Source organism: Episyrphus balteatus, chromosome 4, assembly GCF_945859705.1.
Source record: "Episyrphus balteatus chromosome 4, idEpiBalt1.1, whole genome shotgun sequence".
Classification (NCBI taxonomy): Eukaryota; Metazoa; Arthropoda; class Insecta; order Diptera; family Syrphidae; genus Episyrphus; species Episyrphus balteatus.
This window is the reverse complement of record NC_079137.1, coordinates 81,715,979-81,734,043: the sequence shown is the minus strand read 5'-3', so window position 1 is coordinate 81,734,043 and position 18,065 is coordinate 81,715,979. Positions and strand designations below refer to the sequence as shown.

Below are 18,065 nucleotides of genomic sequence, written 5' to 3'. Positions count from 1 at the left end.
TCAGATATTTGTGTCAGATCAACATGAATAAGGTGCATTACTTTTCAGGGATGGTCAGGTTGACTTGTTTGTGAGTTTTGTTGGCATTAGTGTTAAAAAATACCTTTAAATCATGTCGCTTATGTTGGTATACATATAAAAATTTAAACTTTTCTTATTAATTTTTTAAAATCTGCACCTTATTTTCAAACCAAGAAAATTAGGACTTGCGGACATGAGATTTTTTTACATTTTTGAGGGTAGTTAGAGAATATCCAAACAAAGATTAAAATGAAAAAAATTAGCCTATTTGCACTTATTCCTAAGATGAACAAGAATCTTCTTTAGTGCATATCCTAAAATTTGCCCCTATATCAAAAAATACCATTATATCGTAGGTATATATATTTTTTGTAATGAATTGTTTTGATTTTTAATAATGATGGATTCTAAAATCTTCTTGCAAAATTTGGTTCATCTACCATAACTTTTAAGGGTTTTTCGGCAGTAAGTTTGCAACTGTTATAATAATATGAGTTGACAGATGAAAAACAGGTATAACTTTTTCCAGAGACGTCAGATTGTCTTGATTTTAGATTTTTTGGAATCAGCATTAAAAAATACCTTGAAATCATGTATCATATGTGTATATAATACCATAGCCTATTTTTGCTAATTTTGAAAATCTCCATTTCGCGATTTGACCTTGAAATCGCGACAAGCGGACATGAGATTTTTCTAGACTTTTGACATATGTTATAGAATGGCAAAAGGAAGATATTGAGCAAAAAAAATTTCTACTAACATTCATTCCGAGGTTAAACCCTTATTTAACTGGATTAATAGTTATAAAATCCATTCAAAGTACTTGAAAGAAAAATGTATGTATGATCCCACTGTACTTTTTAAAGTACATTTAACTTTATCTTTGCTTATCTCCGTATTTATGTATAAAAATATGATAAAATTTATTATTTTCTTAATTTTGGGTTTATTTCCAATTGATTATTGCAGAAAAAACCAAAGCATTTGGTCTATTAATTTTTTTTTATATACAAACTTTTTCGACCGTAGCAAAAAGAAAAATAATTTAAAATGCTTTGCGCGAAAAGACAATTGCGTACACCCTAATTCAATTTTTTAAAAATATATGTATTGGAAAAATCAAAAACACCCCCGACTGCTTTTGCATGCACATAATGTCAATGCATTTCACTGTACTTTAAAAAGTACAATGGGAGAGAATGGGTTAATATAAAAATTTGTTTGTTTAAAAAAAAAAAAATTAGTTATAAATGTCACGGGAAAGAGACACATGCGAATTGTTCTGAAAATGAGTATTTTTTTTTATTAATTATAAAACAAAAGAATGTCAATAATTAAAATACCATTTTTATGCTTTTTCAATTTAAAAGCTTTGCAAATCAAATTCACCCCTTTGTAAATTAAATTAAATCATTACTTTGCGGATAAAATTCACCTTTTGAAAGATTTTTGATTCAAAATAGGTGAATTAGGTTTGCAAAGGGATGATTTAAAATTGATGAATGAATTTAATTTGCAAAATGTAGTGAATGGTGATTTAAAAAAAGGATTTATTTAATTTGGAAAATGGTGAATTTGTGAATATTTCACTTGAACCCAATTGAAATTTTCATCTAAAAGAAACCCACGAAGCAGACTTGAAATAAAACAAAAAAAGAAACAGTAAACTGCACACATTTTAAAAACAAATTGTTTTTTTTTTTAACTTAGCATCAGCAACCATAAAAAATTAAAGTCTTCCATGTCAAAGAAGCGGCGGATGCAGTCAATGGAGGATTCAAATTTTTAAATTTCATTAAATTAGCAGCTTTTTCTTTTTTAAGTGCGATCTGCATCATAATTTTCTTTTATTTTTACACTATTTCTAATTAACTTTTCCAACAGATGTATACTATTTACGTAACAATGTTTCTTTCTTTCTTTTCCCCGAAGTACTTTTTCCTTCATGTGGCAATTAAAAATCTGGCAAAGTATTTTTTATTTTTTTTTGCGCCCCAGCACATAGATAGTACACAAAGTACATAGTAACCAATCGTATTTTCTTAGAAAACTAGATCACGTCAAAGTATTAAATAAAAAAAAAAAAAAGACAAGAATCAGATACATAATTGCATTACACTTCCTCTAAGATGATGATGACGAACGGTTAAAGTACGCAAGAGGATTTCATGCATTCTTTTTTTTTTGCATAATTGCATTCAGTAGCGTAGGCTGATAGAATTGGGCCCAGAAGATGACCTTACTAATATTTATCAACTTTCATACTCTTCAAGTGTTAAGAGTGTGATTTTGTTTAGAAAACAAGACAAGATTCATTGGCTGTCTTTTTCATAGAAATCCCAAAATCGAAGAATTGAAAAAATTGTAGATATCGAAATCGAATCCGTAAATGGTGCTTTCCACCGTCACGTACAGACAAAACTCTCGTCAAGTACTAATATGTCTTACAACTGACTAATATTATTATTAAGAGATAAAACAAAACCTAATAAACGTCACGTACAGACAGAAAAGTCAACCAGAAAAGACAGAAATAAGAAATGTCACGTACAGACAGGAAAGTCGGAATATTAGAAACATTAATTTCATTAAATCTAAAAACTTGATGAATTAAACAAAAAAAAAACGCTATTAAAACATATAAATGTTTATTGTCACGTACAGACAAAACTTGGAAACAAATTTTTTTTGTCATTTTCTTAAACTCTATTTCACAGAGAGCCCTGAGAATTGAGTCATTTCGCCCTAATTCAAATTCGTCACTTTAAGCATTTCCTTCTGTTGTTGTGTCTATATAATATTGCCTTTCCATGACTTGCACTTAGCGGATTCGAATAATAAAAAAAAAAGAAAAAGGAAAAAACTAAAACAAGAATAAAAGCTGAGATACTTTCGCTAAGACAACAATTGAATCGGATATACTTTTTATTCAATATTTCTAGTGCCCCAACAACAACAAAAACAACTACTTCCCTTGGGATGAAGGAAGAAGCACTTTTGCTATTTTTATATTTCGCATTCGAACTAAGTATCTACATATGCAGGAAAGATATAAAACAAGATACAACGGGTAGGTAGGTAAGGTACATCTCTAAACACAATGGGAGGAAGCCATGTATTCTTATTTTGCTACGAGAAAAGTATAAATTGCTGTTACTGCTGCTGTTCACTTTGCACGCATCAATTCATTGTGATGCTGCTAGCTACTACTTGCTACTCCGCTCTCTATGAACGAAGACTGAAGACCGACTACGACGACGACATACACCGTATCCAAGTGTACACATATAGTTTGTTTTTAAGCTTCTTTGCTGTTCTATTTTTATTTTTAGACCAACACCGACCATATTATAGCCATTGAGCGAGCCCGGCTGCCGACTGTCAGACCAAAAGACTACTGTCAGAATTCTCATTCTCAACCAGCAACCAGCACGTATGAAAAAAAAAAACAACAACAGAAAAAAAAAACACTAAAATTTCAGTTGGAATGGGTAAAAATAGAAAACTCGTAAAAGAACAAGACTTTCTGATTAAGATTGTATAGGTAGGTTATAGCTAAATATTTTGGGTAGGACATTTTGCCATTTGGTTATAAGTAAATTATTTATTTTTTTTTTTTTTCTATAGAGGTAAAATATTTTGTGAGTATTTTTTTGGTGATCTCATTGATTTGATGAATTTGCTTGTTTTTTTTTTTTTTGGGAGTGGGGGGAATATGAAGAAAATGATGTATAGCCAAGATATTTATCAATAATTCTGAGCAACGCAAGTGTTGATAAATCAGATGCCAAGGTCTCCATGAGTTTATTTTTAATTGTTTTGTATATAAGCAGTTGTGCACAAGATTTAAGAACTTATGAAAGATTTTTAATTTGTTTAATTTACATTAATTGATTTTGCTGAAAAGAATACGCAAGCAATTTATTTTCTTAGGTGAGTTTTGGCCAGAGTAGTATAATTTTGGTATTGATGAGCCATAAGAGATTTGAAATTATCAAATTTTGTGGTATTAAAATTAAATTGATTAAATAGAAAGTATTTAAGTCAATTTTGAAGAGAAAATCATAAATTAAACTTGTCTTTCTGTATATCAATATATTTTAAATAAAACATTTTCCCACTTAATTTGCATATTTGCATTAAATTCGTTTCAGACCGTGGTGTTAATCGAACTTTTCATATAAATAATTTCATTTTAAATTAAATTCACCATTTTGCAAATGAAATTCACCTTTTTGCAAATCAAATTCTTCTTCTTCCTTTTTTCTCGGCGCTGTTATGATCTCGATGTCGAGGGGATCATAACCTTCCCACGTTACTGCTTCACACTAGTGATCCGCCTGTGGGGTTCGCCGGGTTGACCTCAGAAATCGGCGGCAAGCCTCCCGGTTTTGTATTGTTCCGTTTCTGAGGCCAACTGAATGCTGGTGTTTTTGCATTTGCTTGTACCAGGAGTTTTTAGGCCTACCTTTCTTTTTATTTATTTTGCAAATCAAATTCATCCTGTTGCAAATCAAATTCACCTTTTTGGAGATCAAATTCACCTTTTTGCAAATCAAATTCACCTTTTTGCAAACCGAATTTACCTTTTTGCAAATCAAATTCACCCTTTAAATAATATAATACAATAAACACATCATTCTTACACCGGTATTAAAATGGTCTCTGTGTGTTTAGAACAATGACCTCGGAAATGACTTATATTATGAAAAACAATTAGGTACATAAATTCCAAAGTAAATGCCACTTGAATCCAGCGTTATTCTACCAAAAAACTTAAGAAAAATAATTTCAAAATAGTGTTAGGCTAGTATAGTAATAATTTCAAAACTTCATACAAAAAAAGAAATAAAATCAAATAAACAATCTACTTGCTAATTTTCACAAGTTTTGAGAACAAACATAAATGTAAATCAATTTGAATAAAATTTAAGACTGACATTCACCTATACAAACGACATACACGAGTAGAGTAAGGAAGGTTGTATTTTCCATATTCATAAGTTAAACTTTATTAATAACGAATCACGTGAAGGCTTTTTAAGTAAATATATTTACACCACATCTGTCAAGAAAACAATGTATAATTGTATATATAATTTGACATTCATAAAATAATGACATCAGTTTTTTTTTTGTTTTTTTTTTTTGGAAAATATGTCATAAAAATTCAAAACATGTGGATGAAGTTCCGAGATTCCTTTATTCACCTTGACCATCATTAAACTTCTTTTTTTTTTTTGTTAAATTTTTATCGAATAACTCCACCTCCATGGTAATAAACATTTAACATTTATTGATATTTTATCTCAATTTATATTCAATAAAAATAATCAACACCAACAGAGGTTTTTTTTTTGTCGAACAAAAAACACATTCCAGTCAATCAAATTCTGCCCACTTAGAAAAATAATGCACTTCATGTCATTTAAACGCAAATAGATGAAGCGCAAAAAAATAAAACAACAAAACCACAGTAAAAAAAAAGCAATAAAAATGTAAAAATTATCGGATATTCGTTTATAAATAAAAATAAGCAAAACAAAAAGTAAAATAAAAATTTAAAAAAAATTCAACAGAAGCAGCAAAAGTATTTGGCCACGAACGCACCGGATAGAAATACGTTATTTTTCCGCACCTTATGATTTTTTTCTTCTCTTAACTTGCGGTATTATATGAAATCTTAGGGACTGATATAGGAACCAAAAATAAAACTGAACAAAAAAATGCACCACGAAATGTTTTGTAAGACTATGCTATGGAGTTATTAAATAAACGCTACAAATTCGCCACATTTAAGAAATTCTCATTATTAGAAACTTGTTTACGTTCACCTTTTTTACAAGTTAAATTACTAAGTCATTCCTTTGAAAATCAAATTCACCTTTTTGCAAACCAAATTCACCCTTTTCCAAATCGATTTCATCCTTTTGCAAATCAAATTCATATTTTTTTGCAAATCAAATTCACCCTTTTCCAAATCAATTTCACCTTTTTTCAAATCAAATTCACCATTTTGCAAATCAAATTACCCATTTTACAAATCAAATTCCCCTTTTTGCAAATCAAATTCACCCTTTTTCAAATCAAATTCACCCTTTTGCAAACCATATAGAAATACACACTTTTGCAAATCAAATTCACCCTTTTGCAAATCATATTCAACCTTTTGCAAATCAAATTCACCATTTTGTAAATCAAATTCACCCTTTTGAAAATCAAATTCACCTTTTTGCACATCAAATTGAAAGATTATTCTTTAACTTGAAGAAAATTCACAAACTCATGCGATACCTTTGATTGCAAGAGTAATTTCTAGCAACCAAATCGGGCTTTATTTTAAGCAACAATAAGAAACCAGTCTAAGTGCAATGAAAGAAAACGGAGCATGAACAAAGTATGTAATCTTTAAAAACATTAAAATAAAAATACACCAAGTAAAAACCACTAAAGCGGGAAAATCATTTCAATAAAGAGACGTCGACGACGAAATGGAGAACGAGAACGGCAAGAACGTTGTTGCTGCTGCTGATTGCTGCGCTGGCCAACTTTGAAAGTCTGGTAATTTCATTTCTTGTTTGTGTCTCTTTCTCCACTTTAATTGACATATCATAGAGTATGAGGCAACAAGATGAGTGCGTAAAGCGCAAGGCCTAATGAGGAATTAAATGGGTTGTGTGATGTGATGTGGATGTGAGTGATACATATGGCATTTTTTCGTTTCCCTTAGCATCCGCATAAAATCAAAATGAACAAAAAAAAAAAAAAACAACATGACTGTGCGGTAAGACAGACACAAACCATCAAAAGACATACGCATATACCTAACCTACACCCAGGTCTAAGAACTCTACCAGGTTTGTTTATCTTTATGTTGAAAAACGAGGGATTGGCATCTATTTTTGTCACAGTCACGCAGTCAAATGAAGGAAGCGATGTTTTTTTTTTTCTTCAAGAGTGATATAAGAGGGGAACATAAGTGTTTTTAGATGTTACTCTTCTATACCTACAAATAGACAGTTAGGTTGTTAATATGCAAATGATAGATGTCATACTCTTTGTTTTAAAACAATTCTATTTTTATATCAAATGTCAATTGCTTTTTATTCCTTTAAGGGCAAACCTATTTAATAAAATAGAGGAAAAAAGTAAATTACTGCTTGATTACTCTCTATAACATCAAAACATTATTCAACCGATATTTTACGTCAATAGTAAACCGTAGTTTTATAGATTAAATTTGTTACAAGAGAGAAAGAGAGAGATAGTCATTGAATCGCCATCACAATATAAAAAATGTTTGCATAAACGTTTTTATAGATCAACTATCTCCGTCTTTATAGCAACTTTGTATACCTACAAGTTTTAAATGGATATAAGTTTCACATTTAAATTTTCAACTTTAATTAAAACTAAATCGCAACAGTCATACGGAATTGATTCACATCTTCGAATGACATTTTCCATGAACGTAAACTCAAACATTAAACACATGGATCAAATGGTTGACAACAGTGACAAACGTCACATTCAGATCTAGTCAATGTGGCATTCCAAGAATAAAGTGTATACTCGTATACAAGAGTATATTATTGTTTTTGCTCTCTTGTTTCGTAAAAACTCTTGCCTTCGAGTAAAAGTAATCGAAAATGACAAGTTGTAGACGTAATTGTTGGCAGGCAAAAGACACAGGCATTAAAGGTTTGAAAAATACTTTTCCAACAAATGTCAGTCAGAAAAAAAGAACATATCATTTATGTTCTAAAACTTTTTTTTGTTTTGTATGCAAAAAAAAGTTCGAAGCCTTCTTTAAACAAGAAGAGTTAACTTGCACATTTGCTCCTGTCTGTTTTTAAGTTGTCAAAAGAGAGAAATATAATTTGACATATTGTATGTGATAGTTATTTGCAGAAATGTATGCTGAATTAATTTAATTTATTTGAATTTATATCAATTTGAAATTATTTTTTTTCTTTGTTTTAATCTAAGAAGGGACGGACAGAACTAATGCAAATATCTGTTTTGAAGTTTGTCAAAAAAAAAAACTAAATTTACATAGAAAGAGATTTTATACGTGAACGTGAACAAGCCTATTAAATGGAAAATTGTAAACAAATTGAATTTTTAATGGCATCAATCAATTATAGGTCTGTTTGAGTATTGCCTAAAACAGAAATATTTCTACTTTTTTCAACATTTTTAACCCATTTCCTGCTTGGGTACTAAAAAACTAAAACTGTGTAGTTTTTTTTTCATAAACGAGAGCGCTTGCTTCATAAAATGTAGCAAAATATACTGTCTAACTGACAGTACTGTAGTCAAACTTACCTTTTTTTTGACAGACTAGCTGACATTTGGCCAGATCGAGCGCCATTAGCATCGTTCCATTGGAGGTGGTAGTTTACTCATGAATAGATCTAGTACTAGAATTAACACATGATCTTCTGCTCGAGGAGATAGGAATGTGTAATTGTTGTACTAGATTTCTACTCACGAGTAAACTACCACCTCCAATGGAACAGGGCTATTGTAGTAATAGGTCTGCTTGAGTTATTTTTGGACAAAAATATGAAAGCCGCTAAATTTGGTGCAAAAGTTCCGGCCAAATGTCAGCTGGTCTGTCAAAAAAAGGTAAGTTTGACTACAGTACCGTGAGTTAGACATTAGGTCTGTTTGGGTACTGCCTAAAACAAAAATATTTCTATTTTTGTCAAAAATAATGTACAAAACTACACCATTCAAGAGTAATCAAACAGGAATCGGCCTGAAAATGTTTAAAAAAAAAGTAGAACTATTTCTGTTTTAGGCAGTACCCAAACAGACCTAATATAAGCCCTCCTTATCCGACAAGGTATATAAAATTGACAGATGAAATATTAAATTAATATTTGACAATTTTCCAATACGAGTAATTAGGCTAGTTCACGTTCATGAAATCCCTTTTGATGTGACAAAAGACCACTGAAAGCTATATTCCGAAATTCATAGTCAAAACCGCCAATACAACTGCGATGAATAATAGAAGAGACATAATACAAACCTTTTGTGTCTCTTCACCAACCGAGTTTATATTTCATGTTACTTGCGTTACAATTTGGTAAAGAAAAACTTGGCTACATTATCATGAAGAGAATTGACCTTTAAGCGAGCATAACCTTCTGAACTCTCTAAAATTCAAATATGAATTTTTGTTCAGTACATTTTTCACTAATCCCTTACTAATCGGTTACTTTAAAATTACTAACATTTCTGTATAGCATGGTTTCATTGACTCCAGAATTGTTATCTCTTCTTAACAAAAGAACTTTTTTCTATCCACACTATTACATTCCATTGACCTTTTTTCATATTTGCAAAATTAGCAAAAGTCTACCAACGCCAACCAACCTAGCTAGCACAACGTTTCGAATGATGCTCCTTCTTCTACGATTCTGCTGCTATTGCAGCAGCACTACTCCAGTTTTTTTTTTTTTTTTTGTACTTATCACAAAGCCTCTTTCCGTTCACCGCGCTACTGCTGGGGTACTACTGTATACCACATGCAGATGGGAAATATTACACTTTCCTGCATGAAAATCCACAAAAGGTACTTGAACTGTATTTTACCCAATTGTTGGCAATGTTGAGAGAAGTAATACAACACAGTACCAACAACAGCAACAACAAAAACAACGACAACAAAAAAACGCAAAATGCATGTATAATATAGGTATCAACGAAGTATGGAAGGATGATGATGCTTCTGCTGCTCAGAAAGAGTGCACAAAACCCAAACAAACAAAAAGAAAATTCTGAAAACTATGGAAAGAAGCTTATAGAAGCTCCTTCATGATAAGGAAAAAAAACAACAGCAAGACTGAGCGACCGGTTGCAGTGTCGAAATGTCAGCCCAGACCCAGGATGTGGTTGCATTTGCAGAAGCTAGAGAAGTAGAAAGAATAATAAGAAAGTGTTGGTGGGCGGGAAGAAGTGCAAACAACTACAACAACAACAAAAATAGAAGAACAACCATTGAAATGAAAAAAAAAAAAATAATAATAATAATGAAAACAAACGTCGTCGCACGTTGTGACACATCCAAGCTTTTATACATTTCCATTTGTCACACAAAAGTCAGGTACTTCTTTATCTGAAAACTCAGATCCAACCAACCAACGAGCCAACGAGCGCGCAACAAAGAACGGTGGAAGGACATTCCACTTTTTATCTTCTGATTATTATCCTTCATTTATAATCTCTCTTTCTCTCTCACCAAAGTAGATGACATTTTTGTTCGTACTTTTTTTTCTTTTAATTAAAAATAGATAATAAATTATTCTTTGTTTACATTTTTAATTTTCTCTCAAAACTAAAGGACAATAATTTGTTTGGCAACACGAGCAACAAAAAAAAAGTGGCTTAATATTTATGTCAGTGAAGGAGTTGCAATGTAGAAGGTGAGGCATTGTTTTCATATTTTTGTTCTTTTCTTTTCAAATTGTTGTTCTCACCGATAGATGGCATCTTTCCAAATGTCATTTTCTTTTTGTTTAAACGATGATGCTTTTATTGAATTAATTCACCAATTTATTTTGACGTTCCTGTCAAACACAATGTAATGTGAACATGAACACACCTAATTTTATTTCATTCCACATTTTTGTATCGCTTCTATCTCAGGCGAGAACAAATGTCAGAACTGTAAAAATCTAAAATTAACTTATGTCAAATGTCATTATGACATCCAACTAACAATTTTGCTTCTATAAAGCTTTACAGAAGCAACAGTAGAACATGCAATACAAACAATGGTGTAATGGTTAAATTTCTTTCTAATAAATGTTCATCATGTAATCAGCATAAATTCGCCATCTGGTGACAAACCCACGTAACGTTCGTTTTGAAAAATCTAATCCCATTTGACGTTTTCTTCTAAATGTTTAATACTTTTGCAGTTACAATCTATTGCATTTCTTTCGCTTGTCTATAAGCGAATATGACATATTGAGACTCAAAGGATTTAGGCAATTTATTATGGATAACAGTTTCTTTGCAAAGCTAAGAAAAAAAAAACACTAAAAACAAGATTTGATGTACCATTTGTTTCAGGTTTAATCTGACTTGTTTTTCTTCAAAGCCTGGATTGGACAACATGGACATGGACAAGTACAAGAAACTGTTTAGCAATTTTTACAAATTCTTCCACACATATCCGTTCAGTTTTGTTTTTGTATTGGTTAGAAATAGAACTAGTCTTGTCATAAAACAATACCAATTCAAATTTAATATTAAACTTTATTTGATTGAACTTGTTTTGCAAACTGGCTTAATGGTCTTCAATAACTGATATTTTTTTTTGTTTAATCAACTTGTTTCCTTGATTGCATTAGTATGAAACAGTAATTTTCTATCCCAGTTAAAAAAAAAAAAACCTAATGAGAGTGAGAGATATAACACGAGCAATCTAATTGACTTATACAACACCTTGATTTCTCACTTTCGACACAGCATTTATGAAAATCACATCTACCACAGACAAAAAAAAAATATAATCAAATGAGAATCTTGTGGCATGATAAATATTCATTTGAATTCATCAACTCACAAACATACATAGAAAACCTCCTGCTGAGTCGCACAACATGACATTAAAAGATTCGACAGTTAAAATTGAAAGGCAAAGAAGAGATACAGTAGTAGGTAAAAAAAAAATTAAATGAAAAGAAACAAGTCCTTGAGAAATTTTCTCTTTGATTATTTTGACTGTCATATGGTTTTGCTTTGACATTTAATTACATGTGATATACCAATTCATTAAATAGGGGAAGTAAATTCCCTTTTTGAGGAAATAATCGTGTCACTTAAAAAAACATGAACAAAAAAATCATTTATAGATAAGAAAATTGTAAGTTAATATTACTTAGCATACGTGCTAAGGGTCCTAGTTTAATCCTTGTGATATTCTTTTCAAAAATTTAATTTTAATCTGTACAAACGCCAGAAAAGAAGTATAACTTCAAAAATACAAAATGTATAATCAGATAAGCGTTTTCGTAAAAAGCTTTCAGCATGAATTTCAAAAGTCACACGAAATCACGCCTAATATCGACATTTAAGTCAAATCAAAGCAATGAATTTTGTACGGTTTGGCTGTAAAAGCACCTACAGCATGTAGAAGTAGATGCGGATCTCAATAAAATGACGGAAACAAGTAATACATGAAATACAATAATTGCATTACTAAGAGTAGTATTTAATGATGCGAATTGATTGCGAATCGTCAAAATCAATTAATCGGGAATTCCATTTGCATTTTTTTGACATTTTCACGCTTATTATCCAGTTTATCTCGTTTAAGAAGCAATATTTTTTCTTGAAACTTGGTGGGTCTTAAGGGCTCATGATAAAGTTGAAGTTTTAAGAACAACTAATTCAAAATAGCTAAATTATTAACAGACAAAGACGGTAACGGAAAAGACTTGTACGCGTCTTCTCCGTTACCGCTTTATCTGTGAATAATTTGGCTACATTTATTTTTTTTTTTTCGTTAAACTTCTAGAATATCAACTTAATCATGAGCCCTTAAGACCTACCAAGTTTCAAGAAAAAGGTTTCTTCTTCAACGAGATTAACTGAAAACAAGGTCAATGTCTTCTCCTTTACTTTGGAATTGCCGTAATGCTTAGTTTAATCTTTGACACAAAATCGATGACAAATTTTGAGGATCGAAAATGCGCGCTAAAAGTAGCTTGGAGTGGATTCCTACATCATTTACTTTTAATTTTTTTTTTTTTGTTAATTCGGGTCTATTGCTAAGAACCAAATTGGTCATAATCATAGTTTTTGTTTAACTTAAACTGGAGTTTATCCAATGCAATTCAAATGGGATAAACTCGAGTTTTTCTTAAAAGCAGCTTAAACAGTATCTATGAATACGCCCCAATATGTTTAACTTTTGGTATCAATTTATTGATAACCACTTGAACGCGGTTACTAGGAAGTAAGTTCAATTAACAAAATGTCCTTTTTTTGGTCATTGAAGAAATGGTTACTGTATACATAATAAATAAGTCGAGTCTTCAGAAAAACCTAAGATACTTTATATCAGTTACGACTACCATCCATCACTGACTGATTGACATGGTATAAAACTCTTACATTCTACTGCATTTGGTATGTGTTAATGCACTTTAAAAAAAAGTCTAATTCCTAGAAAAAACAAAAACACCACGCTAATGTTTTACAGTTAAGAAAATTTACGTAAAATAAATAAAAGGTGTCCTGAAAAATGTTTACACGATAAATTTATCCAAAGAAAGGGAGAAAGAAAGGATCTAGGTACATTACAAAGTAAACTTTCACTATGGTTCACTTAAAATTTCAAAAAAAAAAAAAATAAATTTCCATGAATATAATTTATTCGATCCTTACCTCAACAGCAAGACTCACAAATTTAACAAAACTCCAACAATGAAAAAAACAAAATAAAAAAGACGAAATAATGAAAATATTGTTTCTTTCGTGTATTAAAATTGTTTTCATGGATTTTGACTAAGGCAGCGACATAATGAGTGCTTCATGTCGCAAGTGGGTTGAAAATATGTACATAAATGTAAGAAGAATTATTCTTCGAAATTCCTTTAAAAACAAATTCCAAACCAAACCTTAATCCTGTCTACACAAAAAAGAGTTTATCCAAGACGTGTCCTTATTATTTTTAAAAAAATTAAACTTTAATTTACTAATCTTATGCTTCGTTTTTTTTTTCAATACATGGTTTAATTGTTTGAAAACCAAACAAAAACTGCAATTTTTTAAATTTGAAATATCTAATGATACGCAAAACTTTGTGTTGCTATCTAATATTAATGCAAAATCTATAATAAATTAGAAAAGAATGAACTAATTAGCCAAATTAAAACACATGTTATAGACACGAGAAAAATATTGCATCTAATATACAAAGTGTCACGCAAATTATTAAACCATCTAAACAAGCAACACCATTTTATTTTTATTTTTCTTATTAGCAAATATTATCTATCATATCTCATGAATATTTTAAAGTGTTTGAAATAGATCACATTTTGATTTGATAAAATTTTCCATCTTAAAGCAGTCTAACAAAATTAATAAATTAGAAAATATATTTCACGATAAGGAGAAACCTAATATCATTGTTAAAGCTTTTGTGAGATTGTCAGCAGTGTCTCATATCGATAAGCCAAGAAATAATTAGCATTTTGAATCGAAATATTAGTATACTTTACCGATGTACCGATTTTTTTTAGAAGTTCCGAAGAATGCTTATCCTCATGCTAACGTATTGATCGATTTTCAAAACAAATAGCGAAATTCTATCCATTTGTCCAAAAAATCTGCTTAAATCTTGTACTCAAAAATACTAACCAACAAAATTACCTGTAATAGCACATGTATATAACAAATTTCAAATCTCTTTACCACCGGAAATCTTATACGAATGAAAAAAGAATAAAGAAAACAAAAACAAATGTGTTAATAATAAAGTCAACACCAACATCACCTTTGTCAAATGACAAACAAAATTAAAAGATCTCCCACATTGATCAACACAAAACGCCAAATGTGCTTCAAAGTAATCACATTGAGAAAGAGTTGTTCTCAAGGTCAGCTCATGACCAAATTTGTTCCGAGTAAATATAACCAACTTGACTTTGGGAGGAATAAAATAAAAGTAAAAGTCAGTTATAATTAATCTTATACTCGTATGCTTTTATTAGGTTTTTCTTGTTTGATATGATTTCATTTTCCTTTTGGGTAAGAAGTTTGATGGTCATTGATTAAATATTAACGAATATTCATGATGTAGTTTTACTTACATTACATCCCTTTGGGGCATTTCTGTATAAAAATTAATTACATTTCAGTCACATAAAATCTCTGCAGTAATTACTTTGTTTTTATTACATATTTCCTTTTTCCAAAAAAAAAAACTGGTAATAGAGAAGACAATAGCAATTTTTGGAACAATCATGACATTAAACTCTATTTAACTTTTGTGTAATTAATTTTGTTCCTACCTACCTATTTCATTATGCGATTCATTTTTACACCATAGTGCATGTATCAGCATGGATGGATGAATACCTAGATGTTGCAATGAAATAACATACTCTTTTGTAAAATGTACATATACATTTTGTGCTTGCTAGTAGCCAAGAGCATTAGGCCATTTTAGTGGACGACCGAACAGGTCTTTCTGGCTGTTCCTTGTGTGAAGACATTTTTGGAGTGGTTTTTTCTCATGCATGCACCCACCTACATTTTCTTTCTATTCACCTCACACGTTTGTCTTCTTTTTTTTTCTTTGCTTTTATACATTTTCAGTTCATTATTTTTGTCTTGCTTTTATTTTATTTTTATTTTGCAGAAAAAAAAAAATTCACATAAGAATGAATAAAATTAAGGTCAAAGTATGTATTTAGAAAAAAAAAAAAAAGAGTTAAGTCCGTTTGAAAGTGGGTTGGTTTGAAATTTTATTGTTTTATAATTGATAAGAGTTTTTAATTAAAATAATCATAGTGATTTTTGTCTTAAAACTTTTTAGAAGCCATAAATGAAAAAAAAGACAAACACAACGAAACATAGTTTGCCAAAATGAAACTTATAATATTCGTTTGTTCATAATTTTTCTTCGCTTATCCACCAAAAATTTGTTGTCCTCTAGAAAGTCGGAAAAAAATGAAGAATCATCTGGGTTAGGTTAGGTTAAAGTGGCTATCGGGCGAAGATCCGGCTTACTTAGTCCTCATGGATCCACTATACGAACTACTCGGAGCTTCTTATGAATAATCATGCAAAAATGGGAATTCCTACAAAATTACACAAAAATAATCAAATAAAAATTTTTTAAAGCCTGAAATGCTGCTTGAATGATAATAATGTTATGCCCACATTACCTTACCATTGTAACCGTTAAACTAAACGGTTGTTTTATTATAACGTCGAAAATACTTTAACAATAATGTACCGTAAAACCGGTTGACTTTGGCACGTTTTCAAATTCAAATGTGAATAACTTCTGCAATAATTTTTTTTAACCAATTTACCTACTTCGCTCATTCTATAGGTATGATTAATCTTGAAGAAATCTGTCCAACAGTTCTATAGATAAATGCCAAAATATGGGTGGCCAAAGTCACCCTCCATTCCGGGTGACTTTGGCCGGTAGGACGTTTGCTTTATTTCCAGTTCAACTACAAGTAGCACGTCATTCTAACCCAGCCCAAATGAAAGAGCAGATTTTTTAAAACATGTGGGTATTTTTTTTTTTTTATTTTCGTACACAGAATTGTGGGTTTTTATTTGATTAAAAAAAAAAAACAAGAAATTAAAATTAGCATAAATTTTGATATCCTTCAAAGGATATGGAAAAAAATAGTCTCTCTCTGCGGTCAACCATTGGAACAGGAAGTTTCTTCTCCAGATCACTTTTGGTGACTTGTGCAACGTCTTTTTTCTCTGAAGCTGTACCCAGCACCTCTTCGCAGGAATGACACTGTAACCTCATCGTTATCAACATTTAAGATGTAGCCGAAGTAAAATGCTATTTTAGAAGCCTAGGAAACACATCTTTCGGCACTGTTTTGTTTTCGAGTTTGCCATCTTATAAGCTGTTAAGGTCTTCATCCATAATATTTTAAGAGGCCGAAAGAAGGCTACGTCTAGTGGTTGAGCGGCCAAATGTTAATATGTATGATCTGATAACATTTTAATTATATTGCCAAATATCAGTTTTGTCAATATATACCAATATATAAAAACAAAGTCTAGTGCAAAAATTAAGAGGGTGACAAAGTCACCCTACCATATGGCATTTTTTATAAAAAATTAAAATTAATTTTTATGAAATAGTTGCAAGGGTAGAATAAAAGTAATTCAACTTGCAAAACAATACACATATCGGAGTTAAAGTCATTTTGCAATCCTATTTCTGCAACATGTTCAAATCATCCAACATTTTCAGGTGATTTTTTTTTTTAGCATTTTTAAGTAAACTAAAATTTAGTATAAATTAATATCTAATTTTAATTAAATAAAGCTAGTATGATCACTTTTGAATTCATCAAATTATACGAATTTACAAAGAAACTTGGAAAAAATCAAACAAGTCCTTCATATATTAACAATTTTTTAAAAAAGTGTCCATGTCAAAGTCAAAGTCACCCGCCAGGCCAAAATCACCCGGTTCTACCGGTAATAAATTACTCCACATATGAGGAATGAGGATGCTATGGTTCTAGAAGCCTGGCAATTATTTTGCGAACAGCAAGTGAGATCTCATGTAATCTACATCTTACACCCGAAATATCAATTATCAGTGGTTTGTTTTATGAGAATAAATAGTGTATAAAAATATACAGTTGTGTTCAAAATAATAGTAGTGCCTGCAACAAAATAACATTTTTTATATTTACGGTGCTTCTATGGTTAAAAATTTAATTTCTTTGATGTCAAAGTTTGTAACGGTCAATTACTAATAAATGTATCGTAATTTTAAAATGAAAAAGAAGGTGCCAAATAATTTTTCATTGATTTTTGGTTGTTCTTTCGAATTCGACCTGTTCAAAATAATAGTAGTTAAAGTTATTTTTTAAGAATTTAAAAGCGGTTTATAACTTAGAATATTTATTTTTGGTTTAAAAGTAAGTACTCATATAATTTGAATAATTTTTCAACAAAAAACGATTTGTTTCGGTTTTAATCTATTTAAAGTTCGAAGAGCAAAACACTGCAGTTCGGATAACGGCAACTTATACGAAAGCTGCTTGAAGAAGGGAAAACCTACTTGGAAATTCAAGTTTATATTAGGATGCTCCCCTACAATGGTAGCCAATGCAATAAAGTCAACGAAAGACCCGAAACGCGCGGTAGAAAAAGAAAAAAGACCGCCGTAGATGACAGGCGTATTGTCCAGATGAGCAAAGTTGAGCCTTCTGCATCGTTGTTTCACATCCAGAAGGCTTTAAGCCTGAATTGCAGTGCAGTGAACATTCGGAGGCGAATGTTAGACACTAATT

At 30.7% G+C, this 18,065-nt stretch overlaps 1 protein-coding gene and 1 long non-coding RNA gene across 3 annotated transcripts in view; both read right to left on the bottom strand.

Moving 5' to 3' along the window:
* LOC129920031 (phosphatase Herzog) overlaps positions 1 to 18,065 on the bottom strand; it is a 97,507-nt gene that overhangs the window by 72,547 nt on the left and 6,895 nt on the right. The gene's annotated exons all lie outside the window — the stretch shown is intronic.
* Positions 5,131 to 6,508, bottom strand: LOC129920032 (uncharacterized). Its single transcript, XR_008773170.1, has 2 exons — positions 6,191 to 6,508; positions 5,131 to 6,148 (listed from the first exon to the last, which is right to left on the bottom strand). It is a non-coding gene; the product is annotated as an uncharacterized LOC129920032 (long non-coding RNA).